A 13,984-nucleotide genomic window follows, 5' to 3' on the forward strand; every position below is an offset into this window, starting at 1 on the left:
TCAGCCCGTCGCTCCTGACTGGTATAAGGAGGTGTGGCCCCTTTAATTCTCAGGTTAAGTTGTTTCTGGTTTGATTGTTTTCCCCCAGGCCCTGGGGATTGGTTCTGAATGGAAGGCAGGCAGTAGAGCTGAGCACCACCTCTTTCCTCTTAGGGAAAATACACCCTCTAGGGAATTTTAATTTGCATTTAAATAGGTTCTTTGTCTCTCTGACTCCACCACCCCCACCCTTGTCCAGGCCAGAGTGCTGTGAAGTGAAAATGGCTGAAGTTTTCTCCACCAAGCTGCCCAGGTTGAGAGAGAGGAAAAGGGACAGAAAGTCCCCTTCCAGGGCCAGTCTACAGCCCTTAGTTTCACCCATTGGCCAGAGATAGCACCTGGTCCTCTGGGTTCCACCCCACCTGAGATGGAGAAATCCTCTGGCTCTTCAAGGTCAGCCACCACCAAAAGCCTACATTTGCTTGCTGGGGACCTGCAGCCTGCACTGAGTGGTCCATGACTACCAACTAAAACCTCAGTTGGAGCTGGCCCAAGGTACACCCTCCTGCCCAGAGAGTGCTGCTCTCCACCCCAGCAAGGCCCTGTACCGCCATGGGGGGAGGGGCTCCCAACCCATGTTCCCATCCTTCACTCACAGATTCCATGCTGCAATCTCAGGCACCCCCCTCCCCCAATCAAGACTGGAGCATGATGCATGGGTGACTACATCCCCCAGTAGTCATTCCAGACCATCCACTAGTTGCTCCTGGCCATCCGCTAGTTGCTCCAGTGGGACCAACCAACCTCCACCCCCCTCCATGCCGCCATCCTCCTCCTCCTCTCAGAATGTCCTTTTAATTGATACTGGATACTCAGCTTGTAGTCATTCAATGGGCAAATGCCACAGAGGGCCAAATTGGGAGCCAGAATCTGCCTTCTGCCAAAGGCTTAGTTCCCTTGTGCATCTCAGAGCCTGAGCCTCTCATCCCATTCCATGTGTTTAAAGAAACTCATTTTCAGGTCAATATGGCCTATTTGAAGAATCCAGCAACTTTATCTCTGGTTTATCTGAGTAAAGAGTGATCTGTTCCAATGCTGGAGGGAGAAATGATTTGCCTCAACTTGGTTAGAGAAGGTCTCCAACTTGGCATATACTGAAGCAGGTTTAAAGAGTAATTTCAATAATTCACAATTTTCTTGGTATTTTTGTCCTGACCTTAAGATCTAACCCTCATGTAGAGGGACCTCTTCATTTTATTTCTAAACGTGCTGAGCTGGTATAGCCTTTTTGCAGGTGATGGTAGCCCAAAGACAACTTATAAATGAGAAGGAGCTATGAGAAGCCACCAACACTTCAGATGCAAAGCAATACGCAGACAAAGGCAGGGATCAAGAGAGAAAGACTGCAAGAGAAAGAAAATACAAACTAGGTGAGTGGAAGGAAACATAAAAATTAGAACTAAATGTAAAAACGGGGACATGAAATGAATTATGTAGTCTTTCTGATAGCCTTGACCCATGTAGCAAACAGATGGTTTAAAATATACATTTTATTTGCATCCATGGCTGTCCTTTAATGTCTTAACTTGCAGTACTCAAGTTGATCTGATGCTTGAAATATCAGTCTCTCAACAAGCTTACTGTACTATCAAAATTTATATAATTATTGAAAAGATTCAAAAGTTCTCCCAAGGTGAATCCCTTTTTGACTAATATGATCTATTAGGTTTTACTTTATTTTGGCTTTTCTTAATGAAGTTAAATTGAAACTAATACTTTCACTTTAAGTAGGAAGAGGTGGAATTTTATGCTGAATTGAATACCACTTAAAGAGAGGCAGAGATCAAATAATTTTATAGTTTTTCATCCTGAGGACATTATTTACCCTACACTGACCCATCTAAGTAGAAGCAACTGATGACACAATGTTTGATGGAATTCATTAATGCATCAGTATTGCTTCCAAATGGACTTTTTTCTGGATAATAAATGTTCATTTTAAAGGCTGATACAACTTCCTGATCATTAACCAAATGCTAACTGAGAAGTTAGTTTGTAGCCAGGAATAGAAGAGATGGAGATTAGAAATGCTAAGAAAAATAAATGACAAATTTCATTTATTACAGTTTGGTGAAAACAAAATTACGATAGAAGCAGGGGGAAATAGAAGATTGTTATCTGTTGCCAGACTTTGCCTTTTCTGCCATATGAATTCTATAGGACTTCAGAAATGGGAGTTCTATATGTAGATTCTGAGAGTCCGAATCAACTTCATGAAGAAGGTAGAATTTTAATTGGGCCTTAAAAAATGAATCAAATGTGAACATGCTGAGAATTGAAAGGAGAGTCTTCCCTGACAGGACAGAATCTCAACAAGAAATCAGAAAATGGAATAGCTATAGAATGTGATTTGAGAGAGTGGGACAGGGGCAGAGCAGCATGGGTTGGTGGGGTTCAAATTTGGAGGCACCAAATACTACTCTGAGAAGTTTTGTGGCAGTACAGCAACCTGCTGTGGCTACAAATTTTTTTCATATCCAAGTAAAATAATGTGATTCCATCTCGGATGTGAGAAAGTCTGTGTCCTTCTCAGATTCCTGAAGAGTCCTAAGATGGGGGCAACTGATATTCTACTGCACCTCGCAAATATCCGGCATTCTGTACTTCTGTCTCACTTCCAAACCTCCTTGCACATCTTTCCTTTGGCTATTTGTCTACTGACTTCTGCATATCCTGAACCCGCTAGGTCCTCCATTGCCCCATGTATAGATATAGCTCTACCTTCACTCCCCAAAACACTAATTCAAGGTGGTATAGAATATATTTTAATGAAAGATTAAGGGAACTTTACAGAGGTACTTGGAGATATTATGGTAGAATAGGGAACAAACTAAGATTGATATTATATAGGATTGCTAAAAATTTTTCAGCCATCTCTACTCCAAGAAATTACTCCAAACCCTCTTTCTGCTTGGAGTCCAGATGGCCACAATTTCCTGATGTCTCTATGTGTCTGTAGTCTGCATTTGAGTCTGTTAATGTAAAATGTATGTGTCAGTCTTTCCATTTTCTCTTAGTTCTAGAATATACCATTATTCTCCACTCTTAAAAACAGCAGAGTACAAAGACAAAACTCTTGACATTTGATAATGCAGAGTAATCTTGTTTTTCTGTCTCCACTCCCACCCTAGCCTAGTCCTGAGGACATGTTTTGCATAACCTAAAAATCCTATCAATAAATTTCCTAAATAAAAGAGCATCTACTCCAGTGCCAAATTCTGCTACAACTCTATAATGCAAAAAACAGCTGCAGCCATCTCTGTTTTTAGTGACATTTTTTTTCCTGCCTGTTACATACTATGTAGGCTTGATTAGCTAAGCAAATCACTTAAATTCAGGGGCAAGGAAGAGGTCCAATATACAAAATGCTTTAGGAAGACAGAGACCAGCTGAAGTAGGCTCTGGACAATGCTTGGTTACTATGTGGAGAAAAACAGAGAACTTTCCTTTTTCTTTCTTCTTCTTCTTCTTTTTTTTTTTGTCTTTTCACCATATTCAACAAAATAGACTCCAGCAAATAAAAAGAAAAAAAAAGGAAAAAAATCATTAAATGTAAATAAGGCAATAACACTCAAACTAGGTAGTGAGAAAAACTGGCTATACAGATAGCATAGTTCTTTTATTTCCACAAAATATTTTGCCCTTCACTGGTGACCCTTTGCATCTGTTGCATGTGGTGCTGAGCCAGGGACATTATGAGAGTCAATGGGGATAATGTAACAGACTCCAGTTCCCTAATGGGAGAGAAGGCTTCATTTATGCTGTCTTAAGTGTGCATTCTAAAGACTTACAAAACCATTTGGACTTTCTGTAGCTTTTAGATTTCCCTGAAAATCACCAAAACACAATCATAATCTGTGCAATTAGTCTGTATTTTAGGAAGCACAATTACAGCAGTCTTTCTGGAAAAGAAGGTCTGTTTGAGTAAATGGTTTGATTTGTCCTTTTCTGATCTCTAGTAAGAGCCTTAAACTTCAAGTTTGGCCTGAGAGAAGTGGTACTGAGGAAGTTTTCTCTTGATGCAGCTGAAGGATCATGACCTGAATATAAACTCAAGGATACAAACTACTGAACTGTCAGAAGTCATCATACCTAGGCAGGGTTATGGCACCAACAAATCACACTATGCCAAGTCCGTCTGCCCCTCTCCTTGTCACATGGATGAAATCTAGGTAAGATGAGCTTCATTGGCAGCCTTGATCAATGGAACTGGAGCAAAAATACCACAATCTATCAATAGGAGTGGTGTGGGTCCATAGCCGACTTCCAAGGGGGAAGATTCACATGCTGAGTTAATTTTTATGTCAGTGACCAGTTAATAACTATGCCCTTTCCTCCTTCTCAGAGCCCCGACTCACAAAGCCCCCTAGGGACTAACTCTGTGGTCTGGAATGAACTTGGCACAGAAGCTTTGGCCACCTGTTACTTTCAAGGCACAGCCAAGAAGACAAGATGTGGGAAGGGAGTAAATGTCCTCTGCCATAAAAGACCTTTTCCTACATGTAGCCCGTTGCTTTCCTTATCAACACAAGAAGATTAAACCCATCCTGTCCTGACCATTGATAAAGCACAATTATTAACTGCTGCTGTGTATTAACCTGAATAATCACTCTTCTTGGTGCTGGCTAAATGTATCAGCCTCTTGGCTGTGACTAAATAGCTTTTGCTATAGAGAAGCAGCAACCACCTTCCATTCCCACTAAACATCTTGGTCTGCTTCTTGGTGCACACTACCCCATGATGGATGCATGTGTAAATTCAAACTACACGTCGTTTATGAGTTGCATGCTGTTTCTCCAGCTTTTTTATACAGCATCCTCCTGCTTGCAATGAAACAGACATACTGAGTTTTATATGGTTATAAAATCCTACATAAGACAGACTATACAAAAGGCTCTTTATGTAACTTGAGATTTGTTCACAATACCTTTTATTTTCACCACTGCCACTCCTCCTTACCTCCCCTTATGCCCCATTTCCTTCTTTCTTTCTTTGGTCTTGAGACCTCTTATTCAAAACATTCTGGAGAATCCCATTTTTCTTTTTCTATGTCTTGCTTGCTTTATGAGCTCAGTGCCTAAGAAGTGTCCTTTGTAACTATGGAGGCGCACAGGAATGAAGGTTTGTAATGATAACATCTGTCTGTCCTGAACAGATTCTGGAATAATCCTTAGTTGCATACTTAGTACACTGGCCAGTACAAGCCGACACTTGTCCTGAGAGTGGGGATACTTCCTTGTTCTTGATGCAAAGGCAGACATTTGATAATCCAGATTATAAGCTATTCTTGATGATAAACATCTTTGGACAAAATCTAGAAGAACACAGGAGTGCTAATCCACGATCTACTGCAACATTCAATTTAGTTATGTGTGTCTTAATAGAAATAGTATAGCATATAAAACTACTGCCTATATTTGGGGATTTGTTTACAAAATAACATTCTTAGGTTCTGTATTGCCTTGGAGTATGTTTGTTTATGCAATAATCCCAGATAAACATGTGCCACATTACAAGCTATGCTTATTAACATTAGTCAAATATTCCAAAAGGCTTTATTGAGTTTAAGTTAATCCATACTTGGTCATGACCTTGAAATGAAAGCTTGGCTCTAGTGTTATTTTCAAAAGAAAATCCCAATAGCAGCTATCCTTTGCCAGTGCCAGAATGCTTCCCACATGATCAACAAGTTGCACATGGACCCTTATGGACAAGTCAAAAAGTTATAATTTAGAAGGCAGGCTGGGAATGTATTACTGTGGCAAATGTAATTCAAGATATCTGGGCAAAGTAAGGGAGACGTCATCCAAAACTGCACATTCAGGAAAAACAACCTTTAGAAAGAAGCAATGCTTGAGCAGAAACTTGTAAGAAAGGAGAGCTCCATTCATACAAATATCTAGGGAAGAGGACAAGAAGCAGAAGAAACAGCAAACACAAAGGATCTAAACGGGAATATGCATGGAAACAGGAAGGAGGCCAATGTCACTGCAGAAGAGTCTGCTGGGGGGAGGGTGGAATGAAATGAGGTTAGGAAAGTAGCCAAAGGGAAGATTATGGCCTTAAAGACCATTAAAAGAAATTTGAATTTTATTTGCAATGTGGAAAGCACCAAGAATTGAGAGCAGAATGACAAGAAATTACCAAAATAACACAATAAATACGTGCTACATTTAATTACAATTTAATAAGTAAGAGCTACTCAAAAAGTAGGAACCCAGGAGAGAAATTACTAACAGAAGGTGAAATTGTTTTTTTTTTTTTGTTTTTTATCTTGAATATTGGCTGTGGAAGGGGAAAAGATATTTCAGACTGAGCCATCACACTTACAGAGACAATGGTATGTATAAAAGCAGAGGAGAGAAAAATATCATGATATATTGAGATGACCCTTGAAAGAGTTGATCTGATTGGAGTGTGGGAGGAAGTGGCATGAGAAGAGGTTCAAGTCAGATCTTCAAGGCTGCTGAATGTCACCCTGAGCAACTGGATCTTCAATCCAAAATTTGGACTTCAGTGGCTAGGGAACCACTGAAATATTTTAAGCAAGGAAGTGATGCAACATGTTGGCAGTTTTATTTTAGAACAGTAAATCTGTCAGTAGTATGAAGAACTAATTGAAGTACAGGAGAGTGTGTAGGGTCAGGACTACCAGCTGGGTTACTTAAAATAATCTATATCAGTAAGAAAAGATGAACTAGGTCAGTGACAGTGAGGAGAAATACATTGGAGAGTTCCTTAGAAGGTATGGCTTTACAAATATTTAGATGTGAGTGGCAAAACTGAAGGCTCTCAAGGATGAGTTCTTAACTTGTGATTTGAGGAATTCAGCCAATGGTAATAACATTACCCAAGATAGGATGGAGGATACGGTTTGAGACAAATATATTTTTCAGATTTAATAAAAATGCAGTCTATGAAACAGAGGAACTGTCTGATGGAATAAAGACTGAGAGAAGGTAAGAGGATACAGATATAAGAGCACAGGTGTAATTATGAGTTTTGGTAAAGGATGAAGGACAAATTATAAATAAGTAAAGGAGTTAGCACTTGATAAGAACATGGATAAATTAGGAGACGGAGGGAAAAAAGTTAAGGGAGTTCACTCAGTATTACATGTATCTATCTATATGTCTATCCATCTATGAATATTTATCTATCACATAAATCTATCTAGTCTATCTCATATATATATATGTATATATATACATATATATATATATATATATTTTTTTTTTTTTTTTTTTTTTTGCTTGGTGAAATATGTTTATTACACTTGAAATCCATTGACTTCCATGGAATGACTTAAAGGTCACCTTGGAAAGTGCCAGCACAAATGGCCACAACTGTGAGGAGAAGCTGATAGCCAGTCAAGACCATGGAGGGGGGCTACTCCCCAGATCTGCATGTGGGGCTTCTGCAAGCAAGAATTCCTTGGGCTGAGAGAAGAGTCCCAGTCAATATGTAGCTGCAATACACAGAATGCTGTTCAGAGAACTCTCCTCTCTCCACAGGAAAGCACTGGCCTCCATTATGCCCTTTGGGGTGTAAGTGTAGGCAGACGTGGGTCAGGGGGTGCAGATATATCCGTTGGGTCCAGATACCACATGTTTCACTGTTAGCTTCTTGACCAAGGAGGGATACAGGATTCTCCCACTCTAGGAGGCAGGGGAAAGTCTACCTCCAGCAGGGTATCCTTGCTTCTGCAGCTATTTACAATGATATCCCACTGGGGATTGCTTTCAAATTCTGGTGACACTGACACCTCAAATTTGTCCAGGAGTAATTCTGCTGTAGTATTTGCAGAGTTCATCAGCTCCACTTCAAAGAACACCAACTTGAATGGCAGACTCACAGAGGCCACTTCCCCATTGTGGAACCTGGTAGCCAAAGATGAACAAATCATCTTTAGCTCCCTTGCCTGGATCTCCAGCATCTGTGTACCTCTCCTGTGCCCTCTGATCTGGGACTGCAACACCATTGAGATACCTCCTGGTGGCAGAATAGCTTTCTCCAAGGGCCTGTCCTTATGCTTGCCCACCTGGGTTAGTGTTTCCTTAAGTGAAGAGTAGTAGGACAGCATTAGCCTGTAGTCTGAATCTCTTGTGATTGTGTGCCGGCCCTTCACAGCAAGGGTTTCCTTCTCATAGATGACTTCATTTTTTTATTAACATAATCACCTTCAAACCTCATAGAGGTACCACAGCTGGTGATGCTAAATCATAAGAAGGCATGGTTTCTGCTTGATTTTTGTGGTTTGTAAGCATGGCCCTTTGGCGTGGCCTTGCTCAGGTCAATGGAAGTGTCAGAGACCATCATGGCAGAGACAGATACAGTGCCATTGGGGAAACACACAAGGAAGTCCAAAAGGCTTCATCGAAGATATGTAAATTGGACCAGGCTTAAAAGGATGAATAAGCTTTACATAGATCAAGAATTGTAGAAAATGAGGCTGAATTTCAAGCTTGGGTGACTAAAGAATGCAATTATTATTTGAAGTTGAGGAAGCAATTTGTGCACCACCTTGGAGAGGAAGTAATGATTAATTTCATTTCAGACATGTTGAGTTTAAGGTGATGGTAAGAAACCAAAGTGCACATGTCTACTCTAAAATTGAGGATACACTGTGGGAGCATAAAAGGGTGTTCTGAGCAAAAGGGATGAATTTTCCAAGAGGTAATGATTGAAGCTATAAATTTGTATGTGTTTTTAGTAGGAAAAAAGAAAACAAAAATGGTTATGTGGGGGTTCTTGTCAAAAGTCAGCCATGCAGATGTCCTAGCAATCAAACACAAGGGTATAAGCCTCATACAGGGCATGAGCTTTGGCATTTACCACCAAAATTTAGCTTTTCCCAAGCCAGAATCACCGAGTCAAGGATTGACTTGTAGAGAAAAGAACTCTCCTCTATACAGCTATTTGTACTCACTAAGGTACAGATCACCACTCCCTGCACTGAATCTGCAAGGCAGCTGAGTTCCCAGAGTGATATCAAAGCATGAATGAGGTTCTAGATTTAAGCTGGTGAGACCAGGCCTACGTAGACTACACTAGTTGGTGGTCCGAACCCATCTTAAATCCAAGGCCGAGGAAGAAACTGAGGAAGATTTAGTTCATGTGTCTTGTTCACAAACTCAATCCACCCCCCAACACATGACCTTAAATTGGCTCTGAACTGGTTAATTACTTAAGAAAGAGAAACATTCCCTATGAGGCAGGTGTCTTACTCTTAAGTAATGCCATAGCTAAAATTATTGTTCTTCCCAGTTTAGGTGAATATCACAAGAAAGAGCCATGCAAGACAATGAAAAACAGAAAATGGATATTGAGAGATTATGGAATAAGCTGAATGGGAAAGGAAGAGAGTTCAAAAGAGCTCCAGAGACTAAGGCCAAAATATTGCAAATTGCTGAATTTTCAAGAAGACAGCAATATTGAAAAATGACATTCTTTAGAGGAAGGTACATTATGCAAACATGGATGCCCACCCCCCACACCCACACACTGCTGATAGTGTAAATTGGCAGCACTAAAACTAATCTTTTGCTTAGAGATTTCTCCCATCAGAGTTAGGTTTACAGATTATGGATTGCAACATCCAAATGATGTCCCAAGTTTTCTCCATCAACCACTTTTTTTGCCCTGATGTCACCAAGTCTCAGTCTCTGGCAAAACAAGTTTGCTTGGGATAACCACCCTTGAGGAAGGTGATTGGCTCATTTCCTAATATGATGACGGCAGAGCCAGTGCTGTTGAAATCAAAAGAGCTTTGGTTGCAATTGAGGAACAGCCTCATGAGGGTGGGTGAGAGCAGAGCAGTCCTGGCAGAAGCTAAGTTCTCCCATGCAGCACACAGACACATCTTTGGTTGACCAAAGGCTTAAGGATCCACAAGTGAAGAAAAAGGCTGGAAGATTTTAGGGAAGAGCCATCTCTTCTATTCTTGCAATGCTGCTTTCCATGAAAGGAGATGTAGTCAGCAGAATGATGTCCCTCCAAAGATGTCAACATCCTAATCCCTTGAACCTGTGAATATGTTACCTTCCATGGCATAAGAGGCTTTTCAGAGGTGATTAAGTTAAGGGTCTTGTGGGAAGAGCATCCTGGACTATTCAGGTGTTTCCAATGTTATTAAAAAGTTCCTTGTAAGTGAAGGAGGGAAGCTGGAGGATCAATGTCAGCATCAGAGAAGGAGATGTGGGGATGGAAGCAGAGGTTAGACAGATGCAATTTCTGGCTGGGAGCCATGTGCCATGGAATATGGGCAGCTTCTCGAAGCTAGAAAAGGCAAGGAGATGGATTTCCCTCCAGGGTATCCAAAAAGAACACAGCCCTGCTGACACCTTGATTTTAGCCCCACAATACTCATTTTGGACTTCTGAGCTCCAGAACTGTAGGATAAGTTTGTATTATTTAAGCCACTAAGTTTATGGTAATTTGTTACAATAGCAATAGGAAACTAATACAGGAGATTTTTCCTAACTGCTCATGGCCTCTCTTAACTTCTCCCATGCTCCATAAGAGAAGGAATGCCTAGCTTGATTTATACATTTAGGAAATAAAAAGAGAAATTACTTGTGCTAGCTCTTCCATTTTCTTCAGAGTGGGTCTGTACAAGATCCTCTTAGTCTTTCATGCCATATGTCTTCTCTGGGCATGTGAGTGGCCTGCCTGGTCCAGGGTGGCCAACAGTTCTGTGGGTGAGTCTCCAATTTCTGGATTTCAGTGAGCAGGGCCATTTAGCTCTAACCCATAGCATTTATCAATAATTAAGATAGTACTTTGATGTTGACTTGCCTTTTTTTCTGATTTTTCATTTTTAAAAATCTGGATGGAGAAAGCGCTGTGATTTGTTGGTTCCTTGAGATGACCCCTAAAAATACAAAGAAGGAGGTGGGAAACATTTCAATATTGTGGAGAAATCAAGATTGAGAAGGAAGACAAAGGGAAGACTGTTGGATTTGCTAATGAGAAGGTTACCATAATATAGTAAAAATAGATCTTCTTCAGCCCAAAATATAGTATCATGCTGAATTAAGATATACTGGAAGGCTTTATATTAAATGTAGGCATAAGACTTGGAGGACCCCTTACATTGCTATTTCATCATATTTTTCTAAAGTTTCAGCCAACTATATTAGACAGGAAAAACAGAGGTATAGAAATTTCAAATGGTGATGTAAATCTATTGCCCTTTACAAATGTGATTGTGTACTTAAAAATCCAAGAAAATAAATTTTTACAAAATATTAAAAACAATTATGGTACAGTTAGAAGACTCTCCAAGATTTTATATGTTTTCAGCCATATCTGGTGTAATATATTTTGTCTCATTTTTTCACCATTATACTATTTGTTTTTCTTTCCTAATTACATTGTGTAGGGGCTCGGTATAATGTTGAAGAATAATGACCAAAAAGGCACTTTTGTCTTATTCCTTATTTTGATAGCCATTAAGAGATATCCTTTATCAGGTGAATGAAGTTTAGTTCTAAACAACTGTGTTTTATAAGTTGTATACACTTCTGAATGTGATTTACTAACAATGTATTTAAGATTCTTGAAACTATATTTTTAAGTATGATATATATTATATATTATATTGTATTGTATTATTATATCATATATTTTTTTCCATTTACTGTCCTTGTCTTTAAAAAGAATGGCTTTGCCCTCATGCCTAGTCTTTGAAATTTTTCAAGTAGAATAAAGATTATCTTTTACTTACATTTCTAGTCAAATTGGCCTAACATCTTAAGCTGGTGATTTAGGTACATAACATTTTTTTTGTATTACTAATTGATTTCGTTGATTCATCTTCTATATTTTTAACTGCTCATCCACATTTTCATCTCTTTATCTCTCAGAGTTGGATTTTGAGTGGGTTCTTCATTATTTTCTTTCATTTGGTTAAATCTCTCTTCAGTAATGTCGAACTAGAATGGATGCAGTATGTTGAGATTTTTTTTTTTAATTTCAATGGCAATATTTCATTTTAGTTTCTTTTTGTTATGCCAATACACAGTTCATTTGTGATAGTGTTATTGCATTATTTTTCCTTGGAAATATTTTTCTTCTTTTATTTTTTAAGGATCTTAACCATTCTTCTTGTTAAGACATTGTCAGATTTTTTTTTTTTTTCATTTTTGGGTTATTTTAATTCCCAACACTTTTCTTAGCTTTAAACAAAATTCCTCAAGAACTTTAGAATTTTAATTTCCAACTTACCTTATGTGGAACTCATATTATTACCATTATATCTCCACTTAGTTTTTATTTTTAGCAATTGCACAGGTGCATTTACTGGTGTTCCTGGAGCCCCAGTCAAAAGTCAGGTGTCATATCAGTTTTTCTGAGATCCTATCCTGTGGTGATTGGAAATATCACAGATCCTGAGTACTCTGCTGTCTGCTTATGTTTCAGATATGGTGCCTATGTACATGGTAGCTCAAGACCAGCAGTCCCACTAATTTTTCAGTTTTAATTATTGAACAGGGAATCCAAACACATGCCCACCAGTTTCAAGCAATGGGGCTGGGACTAGAATCCAACACAAACAGAAGTTGAATTTCTTGCCATTTCAGCTTTCTCCCACACCCTGAGACCAGCATATCCGAAGCCTTAGTCCTTCTTTATCAATCCATGTCTCTGCTGAAAGGATATTTGATCCTTGACTACAGCAGTGCATCGTCATAATTTATAAACATGTTATAAGTCATTAAATGTCTTTAGTGGTGAAATATCTAAGAAATGAAAACATATCATTTAATTTTTACTTCAAATAATTTTTTAAAAAGAGAAATGCTTAATTTTTGTTGTCAATTGAATTGAATTATTTTCCTTATTATTTTTTGCCTTTATTGTCTTACATGTCACACCAAACTTAGGGTATTTTTTAAAATAGAAAAAGTACTTTTGTGGTTGTATACTTTATATTTATTTCTTTTTTCCTTTTGGTTTTTATTTTGATATGTGTGAATTAGGAATCAGCTTTGGTACAAATAATCAGACAGCTGTTTCAGTACCATTTATTGTCATTTTCACTTTTATCATATACTAAATTTTCTGTTTCTTAAGTTTCTGGATTTAAGAATACATTGCTTACTCCTGCAATAAGAAATGCTTAATTAGTTCAACTTTTGCATCTATTTCTACATCTAGTGAAATAAGTACTCTTTTATTAGTCTTTCTTTTCAAATTATTTTTGACTAGTCATGGATTTTTTTCTTTTCAGATAAAATTTATACATATTTTTTTAAGAAAAATCATTGTCCTGGGAGTTTGATTGCCATTAAACATATATGCAAATTCAGGATATGTTTCTTCAGGTAGTCATCTTTAGATCCTTCAATAATTTTATGTAATTTTCCTCTTTTGGGTAACATATATCTATTATTATATTTATTTCTTGGGCCTTTATTTTTTAGCACTATTTACATAGGACATTTTGTCTTCAAAATATTTTTACCTGGTTAATAATGATATAGGAAGGATCTTGTTATTTCTAAAATTTATAACTGCTCACATTCTAAATTCTCTTATTAATTCAAATATTTTTCAGTTATTTCCTTTTAGAGAGGTGTACAAATGATTATATTTTGCTTAAATGCTCAGTATTTATAACAAATTTTATGTTTGAGCCTAATTATTTTGGAAGCCACTTCTTGAAAAATGTTTAATATCAAGGGATGAGGCATGGATCATAACATTTCTCTATATTCACTTTTATGGGACAACTTCCAGTGATTCACCTTTAAATATAATGTTCATTATTAAAGAAATAATATTTATATATTTCTTAGTATCTCTACATTTCACGTGATATAGTAGGCTTGATATTTTTAAATCAGAAATGAAATATTTTGAATTTCACCAGGGAATGTTTTCATATATAGGAATTTCATGAGCAGGAAATCTTTAATCAGGGATTAAATGCCACTCAGCC

Source organism: Choloepus didactylus, chromosome 3 (genome assembly GCF_015220235.1).
Source record: "Choloepus didactylus isolate mChoDid1 chromosome 3, mChoDid1.pri, whole genome shotgun sequence".
Lineage (NCBI taxonomy): Eukaryota > Metazoa > Chordata > Mammalia > Pilosa > Megalonychidae > Choloepus > Choloepus didactylus.